Source organism: Cupressus sempervirens, chromosome 3, assembly GCF_028749045.1.
Source record: "Cupressus sempervirens isolate cs-2001-9-10 chromosome 3, ASM2874904v1, whole genome shotgun sequence".
Taxonomy (NCBI): domain Eukaryota; kingdom Viridiplantae; phylum Streptophyta; class Pinopsida; order Cupressales; family Cupressaceae; genus Cupressus; species Cupressus sempervirens.
This window is the reverse complement of record NC_143120.1, coordinates 319072706-319084773: the sequence shown is the minus strand read 5'-3', so window position 1 is coordinate 319084773 and position 12068 is coordinate 319072706. Positions and strand designations below refer to the sequence as shown.

The 12068-nt window shown below is 32.4% G+C and overlaps 1 long non-coding RNA gene across 1 annotated transcript; it reads right to left on the bottom strand.

Annotated features, from left to right (window-relative positions):
• Nucleotides 1–2279: 2279 nt before the first annotated feature.
• On the bottom strand, nt 2280–2983 carry LOC149566276 (uncharacterized). Its single transcript, XR_016361545.1, has 2 exons — nt 2707–2983; nt 2280–2586 (listed from the first exon to the last, which is right to left on the bottom strand). It is a non-coding gene; the product is annotated as an uncharacterized LOC149566276 (long non-coding RNA).
• Nucleotides 2984–12068: the final 9085 nt, after the last annotated feature.

Genomic DNA, 12068 nt, shown 5'->3' with positions numbered 1-12068 from the left:
AGATAGTCCCGAATGTGAGATTTTGAGGAGGAAACTAAAGTCTAAGGATACTATTGAGCCCCACAAGAAGAGATATGGTAAAGGTGGTGTTTGGATACTGAAGATGATAGTGATAACTCAAATAATCTTTGGGTTTCTACCAATTATTAGGTTCATATGTTGGCCTCCAAAGGGCTCTTAGAGCTCTAAGGATAAATTTGTTATCTTAACCCCTTATGTTGCTGGTTTTGGCCTTGTGGTTGAGGTAGAATCCATGTTCTAGTTGATTATTCTAGTTTTGTTGAGAACAACACGCCAATTTCTCCTTTTGGTATGTGAAGATTCTAGCTATTTGTAAGGAAGAGGCCAGTTCTCCAAAAGCTAGGACTATTCATAACAATGCCCCCATTTGGGTCAATCTTGATGACTTTTACAACAAGTGGGAATGTATGTTGGGAGTCCTTCAAACCAAAAAAGTGAAGTCCATTGATTCCTTTAGGTTGGATAAATGGATTTTTCATGAGATTGATAATCTCAACCTTAGTGTTCGTATCTTGCTAGCTAAGTTTGAAGAGATATAACAAGACATTGGGAATGGGGAAAATACTTCTTAGAATGTTGGTCATAATCTGTAGTCTCTGGATAATCAAGGATAGTGCTAGAAGAGTTTGTAGATGTGAAGAATAATAGCAAAATATTGGATGAAAATTAGATATGTGAATAGGAAGGCAGACATGATAGATAGAAAGCTGAAATCTTTAGCATATCCATGAGAGCATGAAAGTCATTACGTGTAACTTGAAGGCTTTTTTGGCTAGGATGGAGGCTCTCTATTTGGAGAGGCCAGTTGTGAATGTGGATCTAGATATTGATGAAGCTACTAGTCAGTTGGAAGGGCTTGGGAAAAAGATGTGAGCAAGCCTCTGGAGTAAGAAATTTACCATGCCCACATACCAATTCAAGAGAATAAGGATTCGATGCAAAGGATGACCACTTTAGAAGAAGAGGTCATTGAGACCCTTAAAGATCCAGCTTAGTTTGACTCTTTCTTTCTTTTTCTTATTTTGGCTATGTTGATTTGCTAGTTGTGGTTGCCTTCTATTTTTTTCGGTCAGTATCCAATAGTGTTTTGGTTACAGGGACTCTAATGCTTAATATTTTATAACATTTTGTAAAGGGTTTTGGGTCCCATCAAAACTAATTTTTGCAATTAATCAAAATCATATATACAAAGATTTTAAAAATGGAAGGTTGTTGCTAGATTCAAAAGGCAACACAATGCTCCTTTAATATTTTCAATTATTATAACTCCTTGTGTGTTGTTAGTGAAGTACACCATCAATAAGCTATTCAATTTAAATTTATGGAATAAATATTCTTCATACAAGTGACCTTTTCATGTGCTCCCTATGATGTTAGATTATAATTAAGTTATATTAATTGAAATGAGGGGGTCAGTAATATCTTAATATCAACTCAAAACACAAACGTAGACACAATTAAGGATAAAAACCATGTGTTATTGGTTTTTTAGTTACTAGATTTAGAGTGTCAAATGTTCTAGCCCAAGTCAACTCTCAAGATTAGGTGTTTTGCATATGTACATGGTACATAATTAGAACTATATGTATAAGTGATTTGTAGCGACATTGATGGCAGAATTAGTATGTGTGCTTAGTAAGAAATAATTAGAGATTATAATCATGAAAGTTAATCTTTATAAATATTAATTAAATACTAGATCATAAAATAAATTTGTTACAAGTATATATGAATATTACATTATTGTGATTTTCATTATATCGCTTAAAAATATTCTAATGGTTGATTATTTTTTGATAAAAAATACTCTAAAATTTCATTATAATAGAATGAATTGTCACAATTTTTTTCATGTCTACCCTTTTCCTTGTGGCACCCTCTGCCTCCTTCAATCTCTCCCTTTCTTCATTCATTACTACTTATCAAATATTAACATTTTAGTATCTTATGCTTAAATTCCTTATATGAAAAATATATTACATCAAATGAACATCATCTTTGTTCCACTTTATATATTTCTCTTCCAGCTACAATTTCCCTTACTTTAATAAGTTAGCAATTGAAGAACAAATGATTGATTATAACAATTATTCTAACTATATTTTACTTCCTCATAAATATTCTATATAGAAACAATACAAATGTGTAATCTATTCTATTATAAGAAACAAATCTTATTTATACCTACACAATTATATTATAGTTTAGATACAAATGGTGAAATATATATGTTTCACCAAGAACAAAACAACACCTCCTCCTCAGAAGGTTAATATTCCTTTGATATTCTATTAAACATGAAAATACATTTAAACAATACAAAGACTATATTATTAGACTGTATAAAAACGGACCAGCAGTCCCACAATACAAAGATTATATTATTAGACTGTATAAAAATGGACCAGCAGTCCCACAACAAAAATACTGAAGAAGATTGGTCTAATCAGCAAAGGCCTAACCAACTGACGCTACTTTTTATTATGATTTGAGCTGTACTAAGACAAATTTAGTAGTCTGCAAAGTGTTCAACTGATGCCTTGAAACGTTTCCCCAGGGCTTTAACTGCACACATATGATCAACAACGTAAAATAAAATTGGAAATTCTTAATAGAAATCACAATATACCGAAATAATGGTCCAAAACTATTTCATGACATAGTTTTAATGTTGAGATAATATACCTAGGGCAGATCCATCTTGAGATGATGGATCATGCTGTACCATGACAAATTTCCCTTGTAGATTAACCTCAACCTCCCCTGTAACTCCATCCAAAGCTTGCAGAAGTTTTTGAATCTCCTTTTTATGGGACTCGTTGAATGCACCCTCAAGTCTCAGCTTTGTCTTTCTCATGATGGCCTAATAAAAATCCTCCAAAACCCAACAGAAAATCAAGAAAATGCAATTGAAAATACAACGCCCTTTGATAGCTTCCTCTAATCGAAGATGATATTTTTCCCTTCGACATGCATCGTATTTATATCCACAATAAATCCTCTACGTGTTATAAATTTGACATTTTCCTGTTTCTTCAAGTTTACTTCACAATTCACCGTATCTTGTGCGACACTCTATGTGAAAGTTGATTATTTCAACTCTAACATGAAAAAACCAGGAACCCAGTAGTGATTACAAATCATATTAGGGTTTAGGGCAAGAGTTGACATTGCAAATGATACTGCAATTAATTTTAGGGTACATCCGTGTAATGTGATTGGAGGAAGATCTTGCTCACAATATTATTGTCTCTCCGAAACAATAAGAACGGTAGTACGCTGGAAAAATTTCCACACCCATCCCACTTCACATTTGGGAAAAGAAAGTAGAACAATTCAAATTTTGTAAAGAATTAACACATGGCACCACATGAGCCTTTTCACCCGCCACACGTATAAATTGCCACGGAATTTCTTGTTGTAAACTTATCCATCATACGCGTGCTCACATTCATCTATCTCTTCCCAAGCTAATTAATAATCTCCGCGTTCCTCTTCATCTTGAAAAATAATGTCCAATACGGTGTTGTAGTTTCTTAGGATGTGTCTTGATTCATCGATGAACCTCTCTAAGTAGGAAGATACGCCGCTGGAGGACATTGAATTAAATAAAGAAGGATCAACGATAAATTAGGAAACTAGCCGGTTTGTAAATTCTCCATTCAAGGAGAGTAGTATTTAACGAAGGGAACTAGTATGTCTAAAGAAAAGGATAATAATGAGAAAATTATTAAATGTCTATTATTTTGGGATACTCGGTCTAAATTTGAGACTTATCGTTGTATTTCTTAAGACCTTGGAGGTATCATGTAATATTTTATCATGAAGACTGTTTAGAATGAAGTGATATTATTGAAAGTGTCTGGAATTTATAGTCATGGAATTATCAATGAATAAATGCTTTATAGTTCATTAATATATTAAATTTGTATTTTTCAAATTTGTGTATTTTTTATATTTTGTAAATATATTTTATTCATCCACTACTTATATGTGGTAGTGGAGTAACTTTAAGGTGATTATAAAATTTTGGCTAAGATTATGTCTCTTAGGCTAGAAACCATTCTTCCTAAATTCATTTGTCCTACCCAAACTGATTTTGTTAAGGGTAGATAGATCTTAGAAAATCTGATTACTAGTTGGGAAGCTCTTAATTGGGCCAAGCATACTGATCAAAATGTTTCTATGTTTTTGTTGGACTTTGAAAAGGCTTATGATAAAATTGAATGGAATTTTATCAATATGATGCTTGATGCTTTTGGTTTCCCCTCTTTCTTTTGTGGCATTGTTAAAATGCTTCTCAAAGATGCTCATGCTCAACTCAATGTTAACGGATCTCTTTCAACCCCTTTCCCTTTGGCAAGATCGATTAGACAAGGCTGTCCACTTCCCCGAGCCCTTTTTGTTATTGCCTCTGAAGCTCTCTTCTATATTCTTAGGGACAACACTTTATCCCCTGCGGTTAAAGGCATCACCCTTCCTAATAGTAAGGAAATTATCAATTGCCAATTTGCAGATGACACCTCTCTTTTTCATGAAGCCTCTGAAGCTAATTTTGAAGCCATGATCAATAAACTCAATTTGTTCTGTAAAATTTTCGAAGCTCGGTTATCTCATTATAAGTCCATTTGTCTTGGATGGAAAGACCAACCTCCTGATTGGTTTGATAAGTTAGGTTTCGAATGGGGTGGCCTCTCTAAAGTTGTCAAATATCTAGGTATCCCATTCTCCGTTGAACCCTCTTTAAAAGAGATGTGGAGCTGGGTCAAGGATAAGATTCATAATAAACTGAACAAATGGCACAATAGGTCCGTGTCTTTTGTTGGTAGAATCCAAGTGCGTCAGAAAATTCTCTCTTCTTACAATATATACTATGCCTCCGCTTGGATGTTTAATGATTACCAAGTGCTGGAAATCCAGAAAGCTATTAGGAAGTATCTCTGGTTAGATGGGAAAGGGAATAACAAGATTCAATCTGTCAAATGGAATTGATTTCATGTTGACAAGCTCCTTGGGGGCCTTGGGCTTAAAGACCAAAGACTAGGTGGTCTTGCTTTGGCCTCCAAATGGATTGTTCATTCCTTGGAGGGAGATGACACTTGGAAAGTTCAGATTCATAACAATATTGAGACGGGATATCCAAAAATTGCCAAATTCTTGAAGAATCTTGCCCTCACTGATCCCATTTGTGGTGATTTTCCTATCATTGTTCAAGGCTCGGTGGTATTTAAGTCTATTTGGAAAGCCTGGAACCATGTTAGAAAATTCATCAAAAATAAAATCTTCTATGATGATAAGACCCTCCATGGTGAAAGATCCATTTAGTAGAACCTTAAGCTAGGCAATAAACCCCTTGCTCTTAACAGAGGGTGTTCTCCCCAGAATTGGGCCAGCTACGGGATCAAACAATTTATTTTTATCTTTGAAAAGGATAGACTTATCTAATGGGATGAGTTAAAGAATAAATTTTACTTTCATGTTTCTCATAAAAAGACTTATAATATAATAGTCAAGGCTAGTAAGGATATTCCTAATTTATGTCATGTTGACTGCAATGGTATCACCATCACCAAACACAAAGCTAAGAATATTTACACTGTTATAAATTGCAATCAAAAAATTATCAGTCATGTTAATAATACTTGGTATACTGATTTGGATGTTCCCTCCTTGAATAAATTTTTTTATAATATTTGGAAAAGTTCTATTGATCCTAAAATTAAACTTTTTAAATGGTTGCTTATTCTCAACAAGCTTGCTATTACGAACACTTTCCCTAATATTAATTATTGTCGCATTTGCAGAACCCTGGAAATGGGAAGACATAATTTCTTTGAGTACAGTTTTGCTAAAGAGGTTTGGTTGATGTTTGATATATCCATCACTTCTACTTTCAATATGTTTGAAATTATTACTAGTTTTATTTTTAATGCTAAAAAAGATGGTAACATGTTTTTGGACATTCTCTCATCTAACATTTTGTGGCAAATTTGGAAGTCCAAAAATGAAGAAAGGTTTGAAAACATCCCCAGATTGCTTACTAAGTCTTTTTGAAGTCTCACATATTTTAAAGTTTTTTCACAGATTCAAATTACCATTAAAATCAACAAGTCTAAGTTCAAAAGGTTGCATAAGGATGCTCATGCCACCTTCTTTGCTAATGAGGTGAAGAATGGGTACTTTTGGAGGCTGCACTTGGATAATATACACACCTTCAATAAAACTATCAACCTCATTAGAAGGGAGATTAAAGGAAACCCTCAAAGCACTACTAGCGAGATGATCTGGATGCTTAAAACTCAAGATCAGAAGATCAAGGTTTGGATGGAGGGTTTTATGGGTTGGACAGCGTGGGTGGATACCTTTGATGGTGTGCTCTGCTAGTTGTTTTTCTCTGCTCCATCTTTTTCTTATCTTCTCGAGTTTTATGTAATCTCCTTTTTTTGTTTTGTGAGGCTGGACCTCTGTATCTCAGATACTCTGCGGTTTTTTTTTTTAAATCTTTGAACTCCTTACATCTAATAAAAAAAACTTTAAGATGATTAGAAAATAGAAAGAAGATTATGAGAATATTAGTAATGTGTGGTCCTAAAGACAATGCCAACTTTCAAAATAGATGTTGATTCAAGATGGGTTAAGGTTGTAGATGATGTTATTTAAGAGTTGTCACAATTCCCGCCATTGAATTATGTTGTAAAATATTTGAAGGAAAGACTAATAAAAGATGGAGTTGACCAAGAGGAAATTGTAAATAGTGTAGAGGATGTTGCACGAATGGTACCAATGTGCAACATGATATGATATAATATGCATATATTAAAAATTTAATCAATAAATTATAATTTTCTATATTTTTCAAAAATTACTTTTAACCAATAGTAATAGATAACTTTTTTGTGCATTGTTTAATATAGGTTTTTCAAACTATTCTGATAATCAGTTTATTGAAAAATTATATAGAGTAATACTATTCTTCTAATTGATGAACATTAATTTTTTAACTCCTCTATTCAATAATATCGTACTTAGTAAATTTATTACAAAAGATCTCTTTCTAATTAAAATATTTACTTATAAAAAAATTACATTATCTTCATACTTCATAAGACTTGGAGTGATGATTCCACTTATATAATAATAGAAATGTAACCTAATTAAATTAATATTGTACCATAAAATTTGGATGGCATTTTCTTTCACTTCCATTCTATTCATTCTTTATATAATTTATCTTTCATTTTGCCCATTGTGCTCATGATTATATTCAGAGTTGCAATGAAGTCAAGATTCTAGTCAATATTTATTGCAAAATTCATAGTAACACAAGTGTAAAATGTGATTTGAATTTTAATTGTAGAATAAATTTATATATAACACTAAATGAGATAAATGTTTAAGTTTCTATGAAGTTGAAGATCAATTTTTTTTGGAAAAAATAGTTCACCAAATTTCAATTTTCTATTTGTAGATTTATGAATTTGTTTTATTCATTTTTAATAGATAATTGTTGCTAGGTTGGAATAAGATTCCTTTCCTCATCTTTAATCTAAGGAGTATATTCATTTTTAGCATTTATCCTATTCTCCTCCACTTTTTTCTATGAACAAGTCTATATATTATTGTTATTAATTTTTATTGTAATAGAAAAAGAGGGGTAAAAACTTTCTTGAAACTTAGAAATGAAGATAACAACCAAATCTTAGAGCTAAAGGCTTTGAAACAAAAGCACAAGAACAACAACAAGAGAAAGAGAACAAGTCAACTAACTCTACAAGCATCCATAATCTCAGTCAAGATACTCCTCAAATCCAAATGATAATCCTGGGGAAGATGTCACCATTCCTCAACCCTCAAAACATCAACCTAATTTGAAGTCCACTTTGGCAGACAATCAACAACCCTATTCCACTCACATAGAATGTGGACAAAGGACATCGACTCTATCCTAGAACTAATTTGCATAATCTATTGGAAGACTAGAGCTAGCTGCCAATGAACATCCTTCACCTTACAATCAATTAGAAAATTCATAATAACTTGAGAGTCAGATTCATAAATAAACTTACGCGAAACTAGAGCATAAGCATGCTCCAAAGCATAGACAATTGCTAATCCTTCCATAAAATTGTTAGCCAACCAAAATTTATTAAAAAAAATAAGAACACAACTTCACCCAAATAGTCTTTACTCACACCAAAAAACCCAGTTGGTCTAGTATTACCTAGGGAAGAGAAATTTGTGTTAATCTTTACGATATCCTCCTCAGGAGGAGGCATCTAACTACCCACCTTTTGAACTTTCTTTTTTACACATCTACTCCTTCTAACACAAGAAAAGGCAAGAGACAGACCTTGAAAACCCAATATGTCTGTAGTTTCAACATTCGCTCTATCAAGTAGGAACATCACCTCACATTTTGCTTCCTCAGTCTCCTGTATCATTCTCAAAATTATATGCCAAACTTATTGGACTCCTAACCTTTCCCCACAAAAAATTGTAGGATTTTTCTCTAGCCAAATTTGCCACAGAATAAAGGTAGGACAAATGCACCAAACAATCTGGAGAAAAGGAGTCAAAGTAGTGGGTTTACGCAAGCTTCTCCAGAATTCCACTGAGGATGAAGCATGAACATAAAGGTGTTTTCAAATATCTCACCAAAATTTCTAGATATGCAAGGAGAAAGAACATATGAAGAACAAATGTGAAGAGTCCTCCTCACTAGCACCACACAAAACACATAAGGAAGGTCCATGAGACCCATGCTTCGGAATATTATCCCAAGTCAAACATCGGGGGCTTCTAGCTAGGAACCTCCAACTGATCGCAAGGGTGAAAAGATTTAAAATCACTCACCCTTGACCAACCAACCTCAAGGAAGCAATGATAGAGAGCTAATAAGTTAGGAAACTAAGAGATAATGAGAGGAAAACCATCCCAAGAGTTTGAGCAAAAGAGAGCTTATGTTCCCTTCTTATATATCCAAAATAAACCCTCCTTAATCAAAGAAGCCCCTTTCTTGAGAGTCCCCAAAATCACTGATCCACTTTCTTCCAAAGGATAGCAGGGAACCTCCTCCTTTGGGATCGATCCCATGAAGATACTTATGAAGTAGAATTAGAGCCCATAGCTGATCTTGCTCCGCACACCATATCTGAAGTAGAATTAGAGCCCATTGCTAATCTTTCTCCACACACCATATCTGATAAAGTTTTGTAGCCAAAGCCATCCTTTATTCTGTCCAGTTCTCCACAATGCTCGCTACACATTGAAATGCTATACCTGCCCTGATGAATATGAATATGTCCTTGTAAATAGTAAAATTTTCACAATCTGAAAAAGAATGATGTTTGATTCATAGGTCTCCAAGCCGATGATAATAATAGAAATATTTTTGGAGTAGGTTTAGATGACCTAAAATGCCAAAATGATGGGCGCATTCCATCTGTTGTATTTGGGAATAGTCTAACCGAACGTCTCAAAGAAATGTGCTTAAATGGAATGCAAAAGGTCAGTGCTGATAAAATCTCCCCTTGCCAAACAATGTCAAGGATGGACAGAAACACTCCTACTACTATATACGGCTTCTCTAGTTTTACCGATGATCTGTTATTTAAAAGTTGTGACGCTATGCACTACTTGTGCCTATATATCAGTGTTTCTATTTTATTTTTTACAGTCCTATATATTCATAAAGGGTTGTGCCCTCATTTCTGGGCAAAATTTTGGACTACTTACTGTATTTTAGACTAAGTATCATATTTACAGTATAAACTTTGCTGTCTGTCATATCAAGTAAAATGAATTAACAAGATGAAGATAGATATTTGATAAAATTCAACCTTGAAAGTGAAAATTATACTACAAAGAAAATAACTGGTGTGTATGTGGCCTTGGTGAATAGCTATTAAAAAAGGAATATGGTGTATATTAATAGATTTGTTAGGTTTTGTTTTCTAGAATATTTTATATAGACTTGCAAATGCAAATATAGTTGATAATGAGAAAAGCTTACATTCAACTTTCTCTTCATTTGAATAAGCATACATTCTCCTAGTGACTCTTTAAACTGTTGCTTAGTGGCCACTTAGTTACCTTTAAAGTTCTCTTTGCGTAGATTATTTGAAAAATAATAATCAATTAAAATATTAAAATATAGATTTTTCCTACGCATGAATCTATAACATGATGTTTTAATTTTTTTAATATCATATACATGAATCTATAAAACTATGATTTTGTATTTTTTTGAATATCATTCAATAAAGTTAAATAATTTTATTTAATTCAATGTGCTTAAAAAAAACTTATAACAAACTCAACTTATCATGAATGAGTATGGCTCCATTTTATATAATATTATATATACATAATAATTAAGGATTTTGTAATCTTATATTAATTTTAAATTTATATCAGATCATTTATTGTTTCTTGATGTCACATAAATAATATGTTTGAATAAAAATAAAACATTTATTAGTCTAGATTGTCCATTTGAATTCTAATTATCATATTTTAAATATTCATTGTATTGATACTATGAATTTTTTATAATGAAAAATGATAAATTTATTTCTTTAACTTTCTAAGTTAAGGCTGTGTTTATAAGACACGTGTATAATACAAAATTGTAGTTGCTTTTCAATAAAAAGTGAACTCAAGGATAAATTAATAATTTTGAGCTAGGGGAACATAAATAGAAGTAATAATGAATAAAGCTAGAAAAAGAATCATATGCAAATGATGAATGCATGAAAAATATTGCATTTATTGGAGTGAAATGTTTTTTGATAGGAATAATGAACCAAGCTTGAAATAAGAACATGTTGCATGTGATTACTTATTATTCTTGTCAAATTGGATTCACAATAACTAAGAAATACAATGGTCATTCAAATATTTGAGTAAATATCTATCATAACACTTTATAGTATTTTTTTTTTTGGCAATTTTGTTTTATAAAACACAACACGTGTAATATATTGATAGAAAGAAAATATATGACTTACAAATAGATAGAAACAAAAATCATAGGAGAATACTAAAGAAATATAGTGGATAGCCAAAAGTGGAGCTCTTCCAACCGAACTTCACATAAATTGTAGAATATGGTGGTGATAATAGTACTGACAAGAACACCAACAAAAAGGATGACAGAAAGAGTCATATGACTTAGAAGAAAAAAGATGAAAGAGGAGATACAAAAAGGAGACCCCTACTTGTCTCAACTCCAACTAGATTATATAATCAAATTTGGAAACAAATAAAGCTAACCCAAAGAAGAAATCCCACAATAAGAATTTTCCATTTGTAGTGAAGAGAACTTCTTACCAATGAAGATATGTGTGGCAACATAATCATCATGAGATACACAAGGCCTAAAATTTTGTCAGGCTATTATAATTTGGTTTTTAGTTCCCTCTTTGTTAAAGTTGAAAATTATGCAAAGTCTTCCGCATATAGCATCCATTAAAATACCAAGAAAATCTTCAGAGACCTACTCCTAATTATTTGCCACAATGTTAGAAACTTATAGTTGGAACAATTGTTGTTTTGTCATTGATGTTAACTCTACTGATGAGGCATGTTTCTATTTGATCCAAATTTCATATCTTTTTGATTGATGAAGAGGATTTGAGAGATTTCTCATAAAAATAGCATCTAGAGGAAGGTTGAGTCACGAAAAGAATGCTACAATAGATATTTGATTAGTTAGACTTTGACAAGACAAAGTGATTGTTTCTATTATGAATTTAACGGTTAGCTGAGAAAAAGAGTAAAAGATCTGGCAATATCGAGTGATGCTAGTGTCAGCTGAGCCATAGTAAGTGCCGAGTAAAACTAGTACATTTACCCAACATCAATATAAATTGAGAAAGTTAGTTGATGTGGAGCCAAGAAGTTCTATGGAGACCGAGTGTCAGAAATTAATGATTTTTGAGTGACAATATCTTGAATATTTTTGAGAATCATGATTGCTAACTGACTCAATTGATTTCTTGGGATATGAAAATCTTGTTGCAGATATGACCGATGAGTTGGATCAT